Source organism: Danio rerio, chromosome 4 (genome assembly GCF_052040795.2).
Source record: "Danio rerio strain M-AB ecotype USA chromosome 4, GRCz13ab, whole genome shotgun sequence".
Lineage (NCBI taxonomy): Eukaryota > Metazoa > Chordata > Actinopteri > Cypriniformes > Danionidae > Danio > Danio rerio.
In genome coordinates, this window is record NC_141024.2 from 58,117,501 (window position 1) to 58,131,783 (window position 14,283).

The window sequence follows — 14,283 nt, forward strand, 5'->3', positions numbered from 1 at the left end:
AACATGTTCTCTAGAACTCTACAGTCCCCACATTAATCATGTTCCTGAACTCCATTAATGTCAGTGTTGAGTTTAGTCGAGTGTGTCCTCACCTCAGTCTAGTTCACATCACTTCCTCCTCTCTGTTTCTCACACACACACTTGTTTATTTGTCTCCACTAATATTTTAATGTCATATAAATGTCGTCTCTTCTTATCTTCATCCTAAACTCCTCATCATTCTGTCTGAATACTTCCCTTGATAATAGATTTATTTCAGCTTTTCCTCCATCATCTGTCTTCCTCTTCTTCATCGTCTCCTGTGCAGATTGATCAGCAGTCTGATGTCCATGTGTTCCTCTATGTGCAGGTCTCCAGCAGAACTCGACCGTCCCTCTTTCTGATATAGACCATACAGAAGTGTGAACAGCTCATGTGTTAAAGCTCCTCTAGATGACCTGCGGCTGATTAAAGATGTTCAACTGATGCTGAGTCTGAACACATCAGCCCCAGGGTGAGCGCTGAGATGCCAAAATAAAAGTACAGGAGGTCACATTTAATATATTTACATTTATGCACATAAGATTTCTGATAAGGTGACGCAGTGGCGCAGTAGGTAGTGCTGTCACCTCACAGCAAGAAGCTCGCTGGTTTGAGTCTTGGCTGGGTCAGTTGGCGTTTCTGTGTGTTCTCCCTGCGTTTGCATGGGTTTCCTCAGGATGCTCCGGTTTTCCCCACAGTCCAAAGATTACAGGTGCAGGTGAATTGGGTAGGCTAAATTGTCAGTAGTGTATAAGTGTGTTTGGATATTTCCCAGAGATGGGTTGCATCTGGAAGGGCATCTGCGTTTCATTTCGCTGTGGTGACCCCTGATTAATAAAGGGACTAAACCGAACAGAAAATGAATGAATGAATAATAAATATATTCCAGTTTCATTAGATCTCTGAGGCGACTGTACATTTCTTGAATTTCTAATCTGAATTGAGATCGGGTGTCAGCTGATGTGTGCTGGACATTTTCCTCGCTCCACTTCAGAAAGCCGCCACTAAACCCTGAACCAGAACTGTTGGTTGCAGTTTGTTGCCATTATAAAGGTCAGAACTGTCAGTGTTTAAAGCTCTTCGTATTAATCTAACAGAAAAGGTAAAAACACTTTCATAAATAACATTTTCATGAAATAAATAGATTATAAACACATTAAACTGAAAGAGCATGGAGTAATGTTTCAGAAGGAAGAGCACACTGCTGACTCCGCTTATTTTGATGGGTTCATGCTGAAGGAGTTCAATCGACATGCACATTAAACTGCATCTGGACACATATTGGCTGGACAGAAAGCACCAAGCCTTAAATACAAACTAATAAAATCTTCTTTCAGGGGAAGCTCGCTTGTATAAAAAGTGTAGAATGATGCTGAGACGTCAAGAAAAGTCACAGAAGAGCTGAAGGTAACTGAGCAGAACACAGAACTGGGGGGTCAAGGCTATTGCACTCACGGACAGAGCCCTTCATGTACTGTATGTCAGCAGAAGTGCCGGCCGCTTGTGCTTTCACTTCAGTTAATAGTTGTTTATTTCTCTCAGTCCTGGAAGTCCTGCTTTAAGTTTGTGGCGTTCTGTTCAGTTTTATCTGTGAGGACAGAAGTAAGACAGGTACTCAGTCTTCTAGCACAGAGTCATTGTGTTTGAACTAGACTGGCTCATCACTAATGCCTGAAGCACATCTGACTCCATGTGTTTCTGAAAGGGTTCAAATAAATTCAACCCAACGCAGAAAACATTTACACAGTGATGTAGCCCAGATCAGTGAGGCCTGCTGGCCATGTTAGTGGATGTAAACTAAACACTGCATTTGTCCCAGCCCTCGCCTCTCGGATTACTTGAAGCAGTAAGTGGATGAGGTTATAAGAGATTCACATGTGATTTAACAGTCAGAGGCATGATTGTGGAGCTGTGGAGCATTATTTACACATGCATAAATGTGTGGTGAGAAAGAAGAACTGGGAGAACTTTCAACATTTCTGTCACAAACCAAAGCTATCTGTCATGTCCCCGAGGCACTTCTCTGAAATTGCATGTAGAAACAAATTAATCAAATACACACAGTGTCTACATTTTTTTCAGTATTACAACTATTTACTTGAATTATTTTCTTGTGATAAATACAAATAAAATAAAAAACAAGATTTATTTTAAATAAAAAACAGGCTACAGAGTTACGTCCCTCAATATAACTCAACCCTATTACGCTAGCATTGTTCCACCAATAGCAATTTATATGTATTATTACATCACAGACAGGAAGTGACATCATTGAGCTCTCTTTAACAGCACGGTGGAAAAGAAGGCGAGATATATTGTCATTTATTTACATTTTTTGATGTTTATTATGGTTAGGAAGGGTACGGTCAAGCTTAACAATTCAACCCTGTAACGTAAAACTAAGATGGAGTATGATTGTTTTCTTAATGTCCAAAAAATATGACATATTCTAGTTTAACTGCTGTCTTGTGGACCTTCTCTCTTAAACCACACGAGGAGCAGCGGCCATTTTGTTTCAGTAACTCAACCCATCACACTCGACCCCGTCACTCATCTCATTGTTTCAGGGTTGTAAACTTGTAACAGGATTGAGATTTTCTCCTAATTTATCAAGAGCATTTCAGTAAATATACACTGACTATAACTTTATTTAGTCACTGAGAGAATATCTGAAGCAGTGTTTCCACTGAAACTGTGACACAATCTTATCTCAGACATGGCGCCCGTATCAGCAGCAGATTTTATATTGAATGTGTCCCGAGTTTCATCATGAGTTAAAGCTGATCAAATCAGAACATGTGAAGTAAAAAAAGACTTGAATTATGTAAACAGTTAATTTGCTCATCTCTATGTCATGTGACAATTAGCCAACGTTAGAGAGGGGGACATTAAGGGCAGAATTCATATTAATATTACAGATAAAGAGGCTTCAGCTGTCAAAAGGTTGAGGAATATCTGGTGCTCTTCTGCTGCTGTAGCCCATCCGCCTCAAGGTTGGACGTGTCGTGTGTTCAGAGATGCTCTTCTGCAGAGCTCGGTTGTAGCGAGTGCTTATTTGAGTTACTGTTGCCTTTCTGACAGCTGGAACCAGTCTGGCCATTCTCCTCTGACCGCATCAACAAGGCATCTGCGCCCACAGAACTGCCGCTCACTGGATATTTCCTCCCCTAGAGATGGTTGTGCGTGAAAATGCCAGTAGATCAGCAGTTTCTGAAATACTCAGAGCACAGAGCAGCCCGTCTGGCTGTATAATTGTATTATTATTATTAAGCATTTTCATTAAGAAGACTGTTTTCTGCTGCAGTTTTTCTTGATGTTTCAGGAAATAAAGGTTTAGCCATGATGTACCTGTTTCTCCTGTTCACTGCAGGTTCTGTTCAGCAGTATATTTGGGAACACAGGCCTTTATCAGCATTTGTAAAGGTTACTAACGCTCCAGTTACCTGCAGCACTTCACTGTTCTGAATTCTGACTGTAGTTTGGTTTAATGAAGTTTAATGTCATCTCAGTGTGATCAGTGCCTAAATGTTTTACTGTACTAAAGAAGTGTTTTGGTTTAGTCTTAGATTTAATTTCACATTAATTAAAACAAATTAACATTGAAACGAAAGTGTCTCCTCAACCCTGTTACGGTCTTCACCCCGTCACTGTATTCTCCACCCTGTGACATTCATATTGTTTAAGAGAAACAATTAAATATAGAAAAACCTCTTGCTGAGGACCAGCCGCCATGTTAAGCCTGACATTGTGAACATGTGGTTTGGGTAAGACATCTAAAGTTAAAGCTTTTTTAGAGAAATGAAGAGAGCACAGATGCATAAGTTGTATAATTGTAATTAAATCACATCTGAATGTAAAACTCCTCAGAAATGTGATGTTTTAGCCATTAAACTGGTTTGAGGCACACATGAGCAACAGGGAAATGTTGGTTTTACAGCAAAAGCTTTGTGAAATGCTATTATTAAACTCAGTTTAGTCCGTTACAGGGTTGAGAATAACGGCTGTGCAAATAAGAATAAAAGAGAAAATAATATAAAGCTTTAATGGCTGAGGGGGGAAAGATGATGTTGTGAACGTTTCAATTGTGCCTTATTGTGTAGGCTATTTAACAATATCATCAACACACTTTTAAACATGAGTTTGCTCAAGCTGAACTATTAGCCAACGCCAGGAATGCAGAATGAAGACAACAGCTGCTTGTTGAAGAGAGCACATCATGTCCAAACACACGTCTGATATCCTGATGATTATTCGGGATCAGAGAGAAGACGAAGGCAGATGAACAGAAGGAATGGATATGTGATGATGCTGGGGATTCTGCAGGGGATTGTGGCAGTGAACGCTTCATATGTGTTGTTCACTCTAGTGTCCATGACGAGTGTCTCTTCTGTGCACATGGAGAGACTGTGGATCATCATGGCTATCTGGAGTGTAGACGCTGAACACAATAGTTTAATATGTGGAGCAGAGTGACACACATATGCACACACACACACACACACACACACACACACACAAACACACACAAGCACAAGTGCACACACACACACAAACAAAAGAAAGTGAGACGCACACAACACAGACACACTTGCACACACAATCTCACACACACATACACTCTCTGTCACACACACAAACACAAGACACTGTCACACAGACATGCACACACACTCTCACATACATACACACACACAACAAACTCTCACATGCACACACACACACACACACTCTCACATGCACACACAGACACACACTCGCTTTCACACACACACACACACACACACACACACACACACACACACACACACACACACACACAATCTCACATAAGCTCTCTCTCTTCTAACACACACACACTCACACTCTCTCTCTCTCACACACACACAGCTACACTATCTCTCACACACACGCACATACAAGCATATACATACAGACACACACACTTTGTCTCTCTCTCTCTCTCATGCACACATGCACATACACACACACAGTCTGTCTCTCTCTCTCTCTCTCTCTCTCTCTCAAACACACACACACACACACTGCTGCTGACTGCTCCTGCAGAGGATTCTGGGTAAATCTCTCGTCAGTCTTCAGCTCAGTTTCAATGATGATCCAGGATAAACAGTAAACCCAAACCCAGGGCAGGGCGGCTCAGTGAATGTGGTCTGGACTGAGTGGATGAGGCTCATTGTGTCTCTATAGATGTTGTAGAAGATCAGAGTTCCTGCACTGTGATCCACAAACACTCCTATTCTCCTGCTGAGCGCCTTAACTGGAAGATCAGTGTGTGTGTTATTGTGTCTAATTGTGAAACTGGAGGAATCACAGATCAAACTTCAGGACTGAGCATTAAATCCAAACCAACACTCAACACCTCCTCCCTTCCTCCTGATGCTCTTATATGACACTGATATACACACACCAGCATCTCCACTCCAGTCAATCTCCCAGTAACAGCGTCCACACACACTCTCTCTGCACAACACCTGACGATGAACATCAAATCTGTCTGGATGATCAGGATACGGCTGATTCTCCTCCACTCGCTTCACCTCTCTGTTCTCCTCAGACAGAATGAGTTGAGTGTGTGCTGTGTTTGGATCCAGAGTGAGGAAACAGACATCTGAACACAAGAACACACACATTTACAACCACAGCTGTGTGTGTGTGTGTGTGTGTGTGTGTGTGTGTGTGTGTGTAAGTAAGTAAGTAAGTTTGTGTATGTGTGTGCACAGCAAATTCATTGGTGTTAAATTTCAAGTGTTGTGGTAATTCAGAGTAAAGTGTTAAAATTCTAGAGTTAGATAAAGGTAAAATAACCCTCTCGGCGTTAGAAGCTGATTTGCCTCCTTGTCACACAGAGAAACATGTATCTACCTTTGTAGAAAACCCTTGTATTTGAGAAACTAATCAGAGTGTCTGAAATCTCGCCACACCCTCTTTCACCTGGCCCTTAAATTGATCAATTAGTTTAGTTCACTAGACAGAGTGAATGACCACAAATAAGTGAATTCAGACACCTGCTGTTGAACACCTGCTGTTAACAAGCACAATCACTGAAGGAATAAGAAATTGAAGGAAGAAATAAAACTACAGACACAGCCTCACACCAAACCAGCTGAATTAAAACAGAGAATTAAACAACTCCATTAAATAATAGCATAAGCAGCTTCACTGATTACAGTTTGACTTAATTTCTGTAAGAATATTTGACAATGAACAGAGGTTATATTTTTTTATTAAAAATATTTCATTTGACCTCACCATCATAGAGATCAGAGGCTGCTTATTTGAGTTCTTGAAGCTTTACTCTTATATCCTAATGTTTCTCAGACTGTTATAGCTGTGTTTCTAAAACTCATTAGCTATAGCAAGAAAGGTCAAGAGAAACTATACTGTTTATGCTTAATTGTTATAGATTTTATTTCAGGTGTTTGTTAAGTTGATTCATAAAAATATGCAAATATAGTTGTATTAAAGCTGCATGGGACAATACTACTGGCAGTCTGCTACTCTTCATAGAAAATTCATCAAACAATTAGGATGCAATTATTAATTAGAGTGTCTTGCACTAAACATTCAAAGTCCAGCTTGCTCTTTATGACACACAGGCATCAAGAATCAGGACATGAACCTCAACCGTGGTTGCTAAAAAAAAAAAAAAAAAGCTGCATAGTTCATGCCGCAATGCATGCTGGGTGCCAGCATAGTACAAAGCTCCCAGCATGCATTGCAGCATGAATAAATTATGCAGCTTTATGTTCTTACAATCTCTTTCTTTTTCTGTATTTTGTGTTGTTTTTGGGAGGTGATATTTCAGTAGTGTTTTTTTTACTTGATTTTTATTTTTTTGTTTGTCACCATCATTGAGATTCAAAGACTAATTATTGATGTCTGGGTGTTTTTGAGATCTGCCAGAGATCAAACATTCTCATTGTAAATATTGGTTTTTATTTTATTGGAGCTTCAGTGGTTTCATTTATGTATATCATTTATTTCTCACACACAATTAATATCATATTGAATTAGAAAACAAGCAGGTAAGGAAGGCTATGTTATCATTTATAATCTCTTCAGACTTACACTTTAATTTTCTTTCGGCTTTCCACGCTATACGTTTAAATTGTGTAATTAACACTAACTATAGCAGCCAAAATAAAAGACATTTATAGCAAGAAGTTGAAGAGGCTGACTAAAGCAGACTCTGTCCTCCATCATGGTGACTTCAAATGAACAACGGAAATTTTATTAAGAGCTTTTGTTCACATGACAGAAATAAAATCAAAGGTCAGTAATAGGTGAAGCTCCATGATAAGTTGTTTAATTTGATGAGGTTTTTTTTAAAGATGTTGATTTTTTAAAGATTGTTTTTTATTGTGTAATTTGTTTTATTTTTATTGATTATTATTTTATTTAGAGTTTTTTTTTTTCTCAGTTGATTTCATTTTTGGTTTTGACTTGTGTTTTTCTGTCCTTCAGTGATTCTGCTTGTTAACAGTTGTTCATCAATAATTCTCAATCCTCCTTTAATTAGACACTTAATTGTCTCATTAACTTCATCACTGTCTGAGTGTTCAGCCCTCTGTAGTGAGGACACTAGTGAGGATTTTGCTCTGGAATTTAAGGCTTACGTGTGTTCGAATGAAAAATACAGACTATGGGATTTGTTTTTAACAGAAATATTCTGGAAACTGAATTTACGAATGTAAAATGTTGAAAACAGCAGATTACTGGCAACCACTGCTGCCAGTATTTTGACATACATTTAACAGATATTTTACACAATAAGAGTTTGCTAATTAACACTCTGGGTGTTAAAAATTTTAACACCTTCAAAAGTGTTATTTTAACACTTATAGTGGTTCCCATATAAACACTGAGGAAGTGTTAATTTTAACTCTAAGGTTGTTAAATCTACCAAATCTAAAATTTGCAGTGTGAGATTGATAAAAAATACAGGCTGTTGAATGTGCTTTTAACAGAAATATTCTGTAAACTGAATTTATGAATGTTAAAAACAGCAGATTACTGGCAACCACAGCTGCTGGTATTTTTCCATAAAATCTAAAAATGAAAAAAAAAGAAAGAAAAACAGCAAAACGGTTTTTGTGTCACCATTGTGGAGGATAGTAGCGTCTCTGTTCAAGTCCAAGATGAACTGAGAAAATTTGATGTTATGCTGCATCTTCTTTTGTTTAAAGGTAACTGTGTAGTTACTAATGCAGTCAAAATCTGTTTGCTACTTGCCATCACACATGAAAACATTATTGCATCTAAAGACTTTACATTTTTTTGCACTAAGCTATGATTTTGTAAAATGAACAATGTATTAGTTCATGAAATATGGTTATTTTTTGTAAATTTATACAGTTATATAAAACTTCCATGTTTTTCACAAAAAGATTCTGGCAGCCACAGCTGCTGGTATTTTTTCGGAAATTTAACAGATATTTTACACAATAAGAGTTTGCTAATTAACACTCTCTTGGTGTTGACAATGTTAACACTTTCAAAAGTGTTATTTTTAACACTTATAGTGGTTCCCATATAAACTCTGAGGGAGTGTTAATTTTAACTCCAAGGTAGTTAAATCTACTATCTAAAATTTGCTGTGTGTGTGTGAGAGAGAGGGAGAGTGTGTGCACATGTGCATGTGTGTTTGTGTGTGTGTGTGTGTGTGTGTGTGTGTTTGTGTGTGTGTGTGAGAGAGAGAGAGTGTGTGTGTGTGTGTGTGTGTGTGTGAGAGAGAGAGAGAGAGGGTGTGTGTGTGTGTGTGTGTGTGTCCATGTGTGTGTGACGTCAGCGGAGGCAGCCTCACGCTGGCACTTACGTCGGGGCCTGACAGAAAATTAGGGACTAGAGCTGTTTGTGGAGGCGTGCTCACACTACTGATGACCCTAGAATCATAGGTGGGAGGAAAAGAGAAGAGGGGCTGCCGGCGTAAGTGACGTCAGCGGAGGCGGCCTCGCGCTGGCACTTACGTCGGGGCCTGACAGAAAGTTGGGGACTAGGGCCGTTTGCGGAGGTGTGCTCACGCTACTGATGACCCTAGGATCACGGGTGGAAGGAAAAGAGAAGAGAGGAGAGCTACCAGCGCTAGTGACATCAGTGGAGGCGGCCTCACGCTGGAACTTGCGTCGGGGCCTGAAGAAAGTTGGGGGCTAGAGCCAATTGCGGAGGCGTGCTCGCGCTACTGATGGCCCTAGGATCACAGGTGGAAGGAAAAGAGAAGAGAGAAGGGGCTGCCGGCGTTGGTGACATCAGCGGAAGCAGCCTCACGCTGGAACTTGCATCAGGGCCTGAACAAACCTGGTTAATCTGCAAGCGGCATCAAGGAAGAATCCGCTTGTTAAGTGGTGACCTGTTGGTGACGTATGTAATACTGTTTCCGGGTCCAAGCCGCCACTCATTTGAGTTGAGAAATTTATTCGTTTATGATCACTTTAAATTTTTATCACACAATAAAGTTAATTTTATACAAAATCAGTGTACACAAGCATTGCTTGCTGCATAACAATTACCAAAAACAATAAGCAATTTATAAAAATTAATCACTTTCTGCCCGTCAGATATAAGGTGTGGACGTATGTATAGGGTATATACTGAGCTACTGCTGTTCCCATGCTGATACACTTCCAGTGACCTGTTATTGTGAACTTTTTTCCATTTTGTACAGTTCCTTATACAGCATCGATGTTGTAATGTCATTAAAATGCATTCAGTTAAATAAACTTATTTTATTATTTGGTTGCTCAAGCGTAAAATGAGACAGAAGCTGTTTACTCGCACGCGCTCGTCAGAAACGGCAGGCTAACACATAAGCTCCATTAAACATACTGGGGTAAAATAAATGCTCATATTATAAAGATATGGCGATATCACTCAGCTAGTGGAGATCGCTCATTTTTTTTTCATTGGCATTCAATTCGCCGGCACTGGCTTTTGCATTGGCATTCAATTCGCCGGAAGCGCTTAACCCAGGTTACTGGCAAATTAAGAGTCCTATTAGCATGCTTTGGCATATACCTGCGTCAGAGGGCGGGGCCACAGGTTTGAAATCTCCCTAGTTTGCGCGTGCACGTGAATAACTTGGTTTCGTTCGTACGTCATGGTGAAACACCTAATGAATCGGTATCAAGGCGACTCAATTGAAGCACTATGAGTCGACTCTTTTATAGATGAATCAACCGTTTTAAACACTGTATTCTTACAGATTTAAGCCTTAGCTGGATACTTCACTTCACTTAGAGCTGTGTTACACACTACAAGGAGGGGAATTTTCAAAAACCCATAATATGGGCTCTTTAAATGTTTAATCTAATAAACCATAACATTTTTGGTTGTTTTATATGATGAGATATTTTCAGTTTCAAACACTTAAAGACAGAGAATAGACCAGTGGTGCCCCCTGAAAATTTGCTTAAGGGGGGCCAAATGAGGCCAGCTACGTCAGTGGCACCAATAAATCCACAATAATTTAGTGGCTGCTATTTATTTATTGAAATATTGCATTGTATTGCATTTATGTAAGTAGATTTAAATAAATAATGTCAACAGCAAAATCATATCGGGTTGGCCACAGGGGTGGCTAGAGTTTACACAGGGGTAACACCCCTTGTAAAGAGGTTTACACCACTATAAGGCACCCCTGGAATAGATGTTGGATGTAAAGAATACATTTTATTTTAAAAGCATTTAAACAAAAACTAATGCAAGCGGAAATGTAACTGTGATAAAAATAAGGAAACACTTGATAAGGTATTATAGCCTACTGTACTATTCACTCTTCAAATAAATCTCACTATCAATCTCATTTTATCATGGCAGCTAAAATAAAGTAAACTAGTGTCTGCTGGCTTCCACTTTACTGATGAGATTGTGGAGGACATTTTCCATGTCATCCTCTTCATTTTGAGGAAAGCTGTTCCACAGGGCCCCTGAACACGTATATTGGCATGTACTGTGTTTTGAACAGTAGCCTACTACAGTAAAGAACTTCAATTGATCAGTTGTGGTAATACTATAGTTGCTATGGTAACACAAGTGTAATATAAACAAATTACCCAGTGCTGTATTATTTTACAATATAGGGTATTTTATACTACAAATCACTACACTTTACTGTAGTAAAACTACACTTTGTATTATTTTATCTGTTCACTATTGGTAATACTTCTGTATTATGAAGCATTCATTAACAAGTCGTAAATAATACTAGCCTAAAACATAAGTATAATACAAGTATACAACAAGTATAATACTCAAAAACACTAGAATTTATTAAAGAATTTACCTTAACCTTTTAGTTTTTTGTGTGTTGTTAATAAATTATAAAGCAAGAAAGAAACCATATCAACATTCTTGGAATAATCCTTCGCTAAGCCTCGCCCTCCTTAGTTACTGTTGCCACGCCTGTCAAGCTTTCATGCCTGGCACATCTCTTACAGTGTGTATGCGCTGGTGTCAGACATTCCCAAGGATTTAATTAGTCATTTTTGGCAAACAGGTGAGATATCCGTGTTCAAAAGGCTTCTGGAACATTCTCTTGCTGACTGATACGCAAGTGCATCGTCACTTTAATGGGCGGGACTTAGAGAAGGAAGAGAAGCAGGTGTGCAGAGCAGACAAAGAGCCCGAACTGAAATCGCTACAAAGTTAAAGTTATCTGCTTACGTTGCATGCAGATTAACACAAGTAAGTGTATTTGGTTTTGTTGATGTAAATGTCTCGTTATTTTAGATCGCGGGTGAAATGCGCCATAGCGCCATAACGCAATAGCGTCTAATGGCCGATTTTGGAGTTGTAACTTATAATAGTTGATAATTAAACTTGTTTTTATATGCAGTATACCTAATGCATGTAATGTTAACACTTTACATGTACAAATGTAACAGTTTCGTCAAGTTATTTACTACATATACATGTTGATTTATTATTTCATTGGAAAATGTGCCTCAGCCACGTTTAGTGATCTATTGGCGCCCTCTTGCGGTCAGTTAGGGAACAACTGCTCTAAATGTTTCCATTCATATGGTGCGGTTACTGCAATTTGTATTCATGTTTTATAATTATAAGTATTGTTATTTGATGTTCTAATTGTTATTTATATAATTACTTATGTGAGATTATTTTTGTATTGTTTCAGAAAACCACAACTTATCATCAGTAAATGTTCAACTGAGAAATGGAGTCTGAGTGAATTTCTTTGAATAGATGACAGTAAACAGTTCTGACCGACTGTCTGCAGGGATTCAGATATACCCGAATCAGTGTTAAATTAAAACCTCAGTTACAATCTGAGAAAGCCAGACAAAAGAGGACTGCAGTATACATTACAGGGGTATATTCACAACATAATAGCAACTGATTAGAAAATAATTTTATCAAAATTGAAGCAAGGTTAGCCTAGCCACCTCATACGCTGAACATTCAACAGCATAGTTCATGCACAGCAGGAGAGGTGAAATTATAAAATAATCTAATAACCTAAAAACTGATGGATTTGTGCCGAATATTAGCATCATTGACCCATAACAGTGTACAGTACCTATTACTGTCAGCATGTTTGAGTGCTCTTTATCCAGTTTTTATTCAAATTTGCAGTTAAGTGGAAGAAAAAAAATTGAAATGCAAATCAAAGTATAAATAACAGAAGTGAAGGAATAGATATTTCCTACCAGCAAATATTAGTGTATGTATTTATATGCGTTACAATAGCGAGGGTTTAAACTAAGCAGTGCTCATAATATCGAGTGGAAAAAAAGAAAAAGACCGCTGGGAAACATAACCTGCTTTGTTTTTGTTTTTTTTGTTTTTTTATAAGAAACTCAGTTTAGATCTGTTTAGGATAAGAGGAGTGTGAGTTATTGCCACCTATCACTGAATGTGAATATCGAAAACAAAACCAACTTAGCTTATCTCCTTTACCGCCCCTCACACAGCTTGATCCACGCTGGCATTTCTCCTCTTGGGTTTTGGTTTTGAAAAGGGAAAAAATCCCACCACCCAGTCCAAACTTTTAGGATAGCGGGTGTCAGATTTGCACAATCCAATAGCGCAACGATTTGGCTTGTTTCCCTCGCTCGAAAGCTTGACAGAGCCCCTGCCCGTAGCAACAATTGGTAAGCCGCGATTGGTGGGTGGCGGTTTTTGGGCGTGGCTTAGCGAAGGGTCAGTTTAACAGGAGGATCCCGTGAGAGCAAAAGCACTAAAGGTATGAGACGCCATCGTAAACAAAAGTCAAGCGAACGCAAAGAGACTGAATGCACGAGAGAGAGAGAGAGAGAGAGAGAGAGGTGTATGTTGTATGTGTGTGAGAGAGAAAGAGAGAGAGAGAGACCGAGTATTGGCACGCGAGTATTGGCTCGATCTCAAGTTCAAATTCAAATTCTCTCTGCGTTCGCTTGACTTTTGTCCACTCCGGCGCCTCATAGTAGTCACGTTGGATACTGTCGAATCAAAACAATCTACCGTGCTTTGATTGGATGTCATGCCGAAAGCGCGCATGCTCACACACACACGCGCGCATGCTGCCACACACACACACGCGCTCGCATGCTGTCATACACACACGCACACATAAACGGGGAGAGAGAGAGAGAGCGGTCCATGTCAACATACTTTTTATCTTTGGGCTTTTCATGGGAAGCAGCAAGTCTTTACAAGTCAATAGGGGCAAGTCCTAGTCAAAGTCCGAGTCATTTATGTTCAAGTCCAAGTCGAGTTGCAAGTCTTTTTATATTTTGTCAAGTCGAGTCTAAAGTCATCAAATTCATGACTCGAGTCTGACTCGAGTCCAAGTCACATGACTCGAGTCCACACCTCTGGTATGGGGCTAATTTGGTTTTTAAACTTTTAACTTATGTTGTTGTTTTGATAAGTGTTATTGTGTCGTTGTTGTATGTTTGTAATTATTATCCTAAATCCAGTGTTGAAGAAAAATTTCCTTTCTGTGTCAAGCAGAATGGACAATAAAGTTTAAACTAAACTAAACTAAACTAAACTAAAAAGTATCATAGCCATTGTAAAAATACTGTAAACCCGTAAAAAGTGGAAACAAAAGAAATCAATTTACAATCCCTCTTCTTTCATTATAATGAATTGGATTAATAGTTTGTAAAAACCATTACATCTTTCTTGGTCTCTAGGTAACAGGTTATATCTATATCTAGTCTCTTTAAAGTGACTGAGGGTCTGGCTCAATGTCAGGAGTGCAATAGTAGTGTTTATTCATTTAGCCCAGCTTCCAGAAAGTGGATT

The 14,283-nt window shown here is 39.0% G+C and overlaps 1 long non-coding RNA gene across 1 annotated transcript in view; it reads left to right on the forward strand.

The window, feature by feature from the left end:
• LOC148682208 (uncharacterized) overlaps positions 1 to 14,283 on the forward strand; it is a 286,875-nt gene that overhangs the window by 167,705 nt on the left and 104,887 nt on the right. The gene's annotated exons all lie outside the window — the stretch shown is intronic.